The sequence below is a fragment of the Elephas maximus genome, chromosome 13 (assembly GCF_024166365.1).
Source record: "Elephas maximus indicus isolate mEleMax1 chromosome 13, mEleMax1 primary haplotype, whole genome shotgun sequence".
NCBI classification, from domain to species: domain Eukaryota; kingdom Metazoa; phylum Chordata; class Mammalia; order Proboscidea; family Elephantidae; genus Elephas; species Elephas maximus.
In genome coordinates this window covers 61,041,012-61,048,163 of record NC_064831.1, presented here as the reverse complement: position 1 = coordinate 61,048,163, position 7,152 = coordinate 61,041,012, and the positions used below count along the sequence as shown (strand labels likewise).

Here is a 7,152-nt window from a genome sequence, read left to right as displayed (position 1 = left end):
CTTGAATATTTTTTGCTGTTTTCCCACGGAAGCCTGGTTCCTTCTAGCGGAAAATGGTGTTTACAGACTGTAGTCTGGGCAGAAGGAGAACTTATTGTTACCGGATTAATCATTGTTTCTAGATCTTTTCAGTGAACAGAGTTAGGAAATACTTTTTTTTTTTTTTTAAATAAGGAAAACACATCAGGAGTTCATATGAGTATTTTCAATTTGAACTAATGCTGGAAATTCAAAATTAGTATTTTGAATATTAGGTGTTTCTGCCACGTGACTGGGGCACTACCAATCTAATACCATTTAAAAAGCAAATTCTAGGGTACGGGTATTGTGTTGTTTTTGACCATGAAGACATTTGTGGTCATAAAACCCACATACATAAGGGCCAGCTACTAGGTACAAATTCTGTAGAAGATTTTCTGTCTGTACGTGTAGGTGACATAGGTGACACCTATACATACAAATAGAAAATCTTATTGAGAATTTTTTACTAATAGCTGGCCCTTATGTTACTTCATAATAGTCATACCAATATTATTATTAATACCATGATTAGTGAAAACCGTTTAAGATTCTTTACAGTTCTTTTGGCCTTTAACTTAGTTTATATCTCATTAGGGATATACATTCAAACTACTGTATTTTGAAGTCCCTTGAATAACTTTTCTTCTGTGTAGTTAAGCCACCATCTCAATACATGATTAAGTTCATTTAAAAATGTTTTTCTTTTAATTTTAGGCACTGCCTTATTTTTACTTCAATTTAATTTTGCTTTAAAATTTTGTGAAGCATTTATTACATGGTTCCAAAGTCTAATCTAAAAAACCACGTACATTCAGAGACATCTAGCTTCCATCCTCGTCCCCAGGACCCTGTCCTCCCCAGCCCTACCATGGATATCATTGAGATTTTTTGCTTTATGCTCTCATTTTTAAAAATGTATAAGCAAATGCACACACATGCACACATTCACATATGTTTGTATTCTTGGGGCTGTCTTGGATTGATTGACTAATCAGGAAAGGGTTCTCTGGGGAGATGATAGTTAAGCTGAGACCTAAGTGATGAGGAGCCAGTCATGCTAAGACCTGGGGATGGACAACACCAGGTAAAGGAAGCAGCCAGTGCGAAGACCTGGAGGAGGATGCGTCTGAAGTGCTTGGTAAATAAGCCAAAGGCCATCGCAGCTGGAGCTGAGAGAGCTTTGGGGAGAGTGCACACAGTGAGGGTAGGCTCAGCTCAGGTAGAGCAGTAAAAACACTGGGGAAGGAATCTAGCGTACTTAAAGATCATTCTGGCTGCCGTGAGGAGAATAAGTGACGTGTGAATAATAGTGAATTAAGGAGCCCTGGTGGCGCAGTGGTTAAGAGCTCAGGCTGCTAACCAAAAAGGTTGGCAGTTCAAATCCACCAGGCACTTTTTGGAAACCCTATAGGGCAGTTCTACTCTGTCCTATAGGGTTGCTATGAGTCGGAAACGATTCAGCAGCAGTGGGTTTTGGGGTTTGGTTTGGTGGCACAGTGGTTAAGTGCTCGGCTGCTAATTGAAAGGTTGATGCTTCAAAACCATCGGCCATTCTGAGGGAAAAAGATGCGGCAGTCTGCTTCTGTAAAGATTACAGCCTTGGAAACTCGATGGGACAGTTCTGCTCTGTCCTATACTACTCAACAGCAGTTGGTTTGGTTTTTTAACACTGAATTATAGAAAAAGTGCTTTTTTGTTTTTTTAAAAAATCACTAATTAAAGAGAAAAATAATCATACCTCCAGAAGAGAAGTCCAAAGAACTGAAATGGTTAACTGGGACTGAGAACTGGGAGGGAGAAATAAATACTTTTGCTTTTATAATGTGGTTTTGCTTTGTGGTAAGAGAATTTCCTTGTCCGGCTGATTCCAATAATGCAGGGATAGGCCTCCCTCCACTGTTTTCTTGACCTTCTGTCTCAGAATAAACAAACCTCGTGTCTCCAAGCTTCTCAAAGAGTCCCAGGCATAGGGTGACCCAGTCCAGACCACAGAAGCTTCATTACCAGCTTCCTCAGGGCTTAAAGCTTGGGTCCTGTTGCTATAAACACACAACTCAGGAGGCCCAGGCAAGTTTGAACACCTCCCAAAGCTAATTCCTATGCCATCCCAATTCCCCACTAACAAAGGAAGCTTAAAAGTGGGGAATAGAGCATCATGGGTAGGGCTAGCACCTCTGACCTCAGAAAACACTGGAAAATGAGTGTGGTCAAGGCTATTGGGAGGTTCATGAGTCACCACTTGAGGTGATGGCTGGTACTGCAGAAGAGATGATACTTGAGAACCAATAAAAAGTATTTGTTTACCAGACCCACAAGTCTGGATTGACAAAATGGAGGTAGGAGCATTAATTCTGAAAGAGATTTGAGCCTGAGCTCTAAAATCATTGTTCCTTCCTCCTTTTTCTCCATTCAAAGGGGCCGTTTCATTTGGCTCCTGGAATGTTTCTGTACCTCTTTCCTGCTTTGTTTTTCCTCCTCAAAATCCTGGTCACTTTGGTATGTGCAAATGTCTCCTCAATGAAAAGGTCAGGTCTGCCCTTGTTGGGATCGCTTAGCATGAGGACCACAGCCAAACTCAGTGGCTCGATTTCAAGCTTCCTTTCAAATGGAAACCCTGGTGGTGCAGTGGTTAAGTGCTACAGCTGCTAACCAAGAGGTCAGCAGTTCAAATCCACCAGGCGCTCCTTGGAAATTCTATGGGGCAGTTCTACTCTGTCCTATAGGGTCGACTAAGAGTCGGAATCGACTCGACGGCAGTGGGTTTGGTTTTTTGGTTTTAAATGGAAACCATTTGATACACTTTGCCCACGTATGTAGTCCTAAAAGTCTTTCAGAGTGCTGAAATCAGAGGGGAGGATTCTGACTCAGAGATTTAGCTCCCTGCCTCCACAAACATTGGTAATTATTCTGCTTAAATAAATAAACACACAAAAGGGACAAGCAAAAAGTGATTTTTAAAAAACTGAAAATGAAACTTACCTCTAACCAGGACCAGAAAAACCAGTGAAAAAGAATTGGTTCATGAATTCCTCAGATTCCTATGCAGTGGTCTTTTATGTGTTCACCATAACTGATGTTCAGATTACCAGGATCAAAGATGGCACCTGGGAAAATAGAAAACAAAGCAAAAACAAAATCTGAACTGGGAGTCAGGAAAGGTGGGCTTGAGTCATGGGTCTAAGGTTGAGTAGCTCTGTGGCGTTGGGGACATCGGCGGCCCTCACTGCTCTCTGGATCTGTTTCCTCATGTGTAAATATAAGGGTAGGGCTTGGTCTAGGTCTCTCCAAATCTCTAGTACCAAGAAAATTCTCATTCTGCTCATCCTCTCCAATTTTTACCTCTGGTCTTAAATTTTTCACCTTCTCTTTACCACATATGTTCTGATATCTATAGGAAGGCTCTACTTGCTGGCACCCAAAATGAGAGGAGCCCTGGTGGTCCAGCAGTTAAAGTGCTTGGCTGCTAACCAAAAGGTCAGTAGTTCGAACCCACCAGTGGCTCCATGGAAGAAAAGATGCGGCAGTCTGCTTCTGTAAAGATTTACAGGCTTGGAAACCCAAAATGAAGTTAAGATGACATCTCTTGGTCAGTTCTCTCAATCAACTGTCTTTCTCTTTCCCCTTTATCTCAGTACAGAAGGAATTTATGGTGTAACCCAAAAGACAGTTTTCTCTTCTTCGTTAAGAGTCACCTCCCTCTACGTTTGGGAGAGAAGGAGAAGCTGTCTCCCTTCTCCCATGTCTGTGTTTTCCCTGACCTCTGCCCCTCTGAGTTCTATTCTCTTCCTGGTGGCTCTGGGTTCTGTGTGGGCCACCTCTCAGGTCAACACTGGGCAAGCCGCCCACAGCATTGCACGGCTTCCCGTGCAATGGTCTATATGCAGCAGAAGGCAGTCTGATATGTCTCTTTTCTCATAACATTACACAAAAGGGAATAAATATATCAGACTTTACTACAGTTGGAAGAATGAAAGGAAATGACAACATGATTAAGAAAGAATTTTAAACGGCCACCAATGCCACTTTTTCTCATGTTCGAAAGGGAAAACACCCACAACATGGAGTGTTTCACATAACAGCCCTCTTGAGGAGGGTGCTTTCCAGTTCCTAATCCCTCCCTCTTAACCTTATATCTGCCTCCCTTTGAGAGACAGTCTCCTTCTTCAAACTCAACTTGAAGTGTGCGTCCCTCCTGTGTTTGGGAAACTCCAGCTCCCACCTATAGGGACTTGCCTGACATACAAGGAGCTCCCACACCCACTCAACTTCTCAGGAGGATGATAGTCTGATGGCTTAAGTGGTCCAAGATGAACTTGAGCTCTCCAAGTTCCTCCAAGCCAGATAAACTAGGGCAAGGGGACCCCATGTCTGGCCCTCTTTAAGGTGTTCCCACCAAGGTGAATTGAAATTGGCCTCTTTATCCCTCCAAATATCCGTAGAATAATACTTGGTGCACACATACCTTGCCAATGACAAACATTAGTTCCTAGAGATAGTGCAAACCACTTGTCATCGAGTGGATTCCGACTCATGGCGGCACATCTGTGTCAGAGTACAGCTGTGCTCCACAGGGTTTTCAGTGGTTAATTTTCTTCAGAGTCACCACTGAGTGGACTTGAAGCTCCAGCCTTTCAATTAGCAGTTGAGCGAATTACTGTTTGCACCATCCAGGGACTCGTAGAGATGGTTGTTGTTAGTTGTTGTGGAGTCGATTCTAACTTGAGATGACCCTATGGGTTGCAGAGTAGAACTGATCCATAGGATTTTCTTGGCTGTAATCTTAAGGGATTCAAACCACCAACCTTTAGGAGAGCAGTTGAGCACATTTAGAATTTAGACTAACTTTAAGCCCTTAAAGAAAAAAAAACAAACTTTTTTTTTCCCTGATTGACCATACTTTCTTAGGCTTCCCCTTGGAATTTTACTGTATACCTTATACCAGAATGTGCTCCTTTGCCCATATCTTCACCCATTTTAATTTCAAACTGTGCTTCTTTAGACCGCCCAAGAGTAAGGAATGGGGTCTGTTGGCAGTACACCTTTAAATAATGGCTTGTGGAGTATCTTTGAAATCCCCTGGACATCTGGAAAGTACAGCTTGGAACGTGAGAGACAAGTGAAGTTTGTAGTTGATGGTACCATCAACTTTATGAGGATGAAGAGTAGGGAGAGGTGGGGTGGGGGGGGTGTAATTCTTCCAGTTACAATAGCAATGAAAAGGATGATGTCTGACCCATGCTTGCCAATGTGTTTCTCAATCCTGAAAGCTCATTGGAGTCGCTGGGAGAACTTTAAAAATGCCAATGTCTCACCTCTCAACTTTTAAATTTGAATCTCTGGGTGCAAGCCCTGGGCATCGGGATTTTACATGCCCACAGGTAAGTCCGATGTGCAGCTGGGGTGAGAACCACCGATGCGTAGGAATGGGAAATTACCAGGGCTGAGAAAGTTCACGTTTTGTTGCACCCGAAAGGAATTCTGTAGCCCCTGGTCACTTGTTCAATCAGGCTCTTTTCAGCATCGAAGATTCTGGGTCAAATCTCAAACGGAGTTGGGGGCAAAGGCCCTGGGTACCTACAACGCAGCTTCTATTGAAGGTCTAGAATGGCAGGTACCACCAATCCCAGAGGAAGGTTCCTACCACACAGGCAGGCTCTCCTTTTTGATGGAAAGAGATTATTACAATTACCCTACAATGTCTGGTACACAGTGGATCCTTCACAAATACCGCACTTGTTGAAATAATACATATGACCCCAGCTGGCATAAACAGTTACCTCTACTACCACGAGAGGGCAGCATATCAGGGCTCTCTATAGAACAGCACTCACGTCTCAGCTCGGACAAAAATGACCGGGATGAGTAATTGAAGGTGGAGATGCAGCATAGGTGTTCGTGTGATTTCCTTTATCCTTTCAGCTAAGTAGATCAACAAAAGTCAAAGTGCTAAAGAAAAATTGGTTGACAAGCACCAAGCTTATTTTATACATAAGAACAGTAACAACCAAACTCATTGCCGACGAGTCAACCCCGACTCATGGCAACCCTGTCAGACAGAGCAGAACTGCCCCATAGGGTTTCCAAGGAGCGCCTAAGTGGCCCCAGTTTGGCTGCTCTGCCAAGTCATCCTGGTCCCTAAGAGTGGGGAGTTTTGGGAGGCAACTAATTCATGGAAACGCAGATATGATCAGTTATACATAAATTAATACAATCTCTGAGAACAAGCTCCCCAAAAGCTGGCCTTGGTACCAGGCAGGTTGCTGAGACTTCTGGTCCACGTGTTGGACACTAGGAGAGAAAGCTGAGTGTCATCTCAAGGCCCAGTTTTTAATTGACAGGCAGAGATCTAGGCACCACTACATGAAGAACTATAGCCTTAGTGTTGAAAAAAGGCTAGATACCCCAGGGACCAGGAGGCTCCACTGTGCCTCGGCTGTGTGCTGCCTCTGTGGCGCTGGGCACCGGGAGATCAGCCAGCTAGAGAGGCAGAGGGATCTACATGGACATCTGGTCCTGCAGCCCCAAGTCTGTACACAAGGTTAATCACTTGACCCTGGGTGGCGGGGAGGGGATGAGACAGCACAAGGAGAGGGAGTTGGGCTGCCCACTGGTGGGAGGAAGGTGTTGGGGAGTCAGTAAGTACCATATTGCGCAACATGGACCATTCCACAGTGAACAATTAAAGGCCTAGAGAAAGGTGCTACTTCTAGGGTTGAACACCGTTCACTGCCCAATTCCCACCCCACCCCAACTCGCTTTATCAGATGGAAGTATCATCAAAATATTTTCTATAATGGGAGTCCCTGCAAACCACCAGTCACCTTGGCAGGGTGTGTTTGTTTTCCCCATGCCCAAGGCTGGGTGGGACAAGGAATCTCTGGGGTAGGAGGCCAACAGAGGTCTATATAGAGCAAGATCCAGGGAAACACTGGTGTCCCCAAGGCACTGAGGTACAGCCCAAAGCTCAACACTAAACCTGAGGAAAAGCACAGGCAGGAAACTCTTGAATGAAGCTCAGTGTTAAGCCTGAAGTGGTTGAGAAATCACTGAATTTGACCGAGTTAACCTGAAAGTGACTACTTTCAGAATCTGACAAAATGAAGGTCAGTGTAAAAATTAAATTGAGTTGTA

At 44.0% G+C, this 7,152-nt stretch overlaps 1 long non-coding RNA gene across 1 annotated transcript; it reads right to left on the bottom strand.

The window, feature by feature from the left end:
* LOC126087796 (uncharacterized) lies at positions 1-4,593 on the bottom strand. The gene is made up of 3 exons (XR_007519878.1): positions 4,484-4,593; positions 3,001-3,125; positions 1-74 (listed from the first exon to the last, which is right to left on the bottom strand). It is a non-coding gene; the product is annotated as an uncharacterized LOC126087796 (long non-coding RNA).
* Between the last annotated feature and the right edge of the window lie 2,559 nt (positions 4,594-7,152).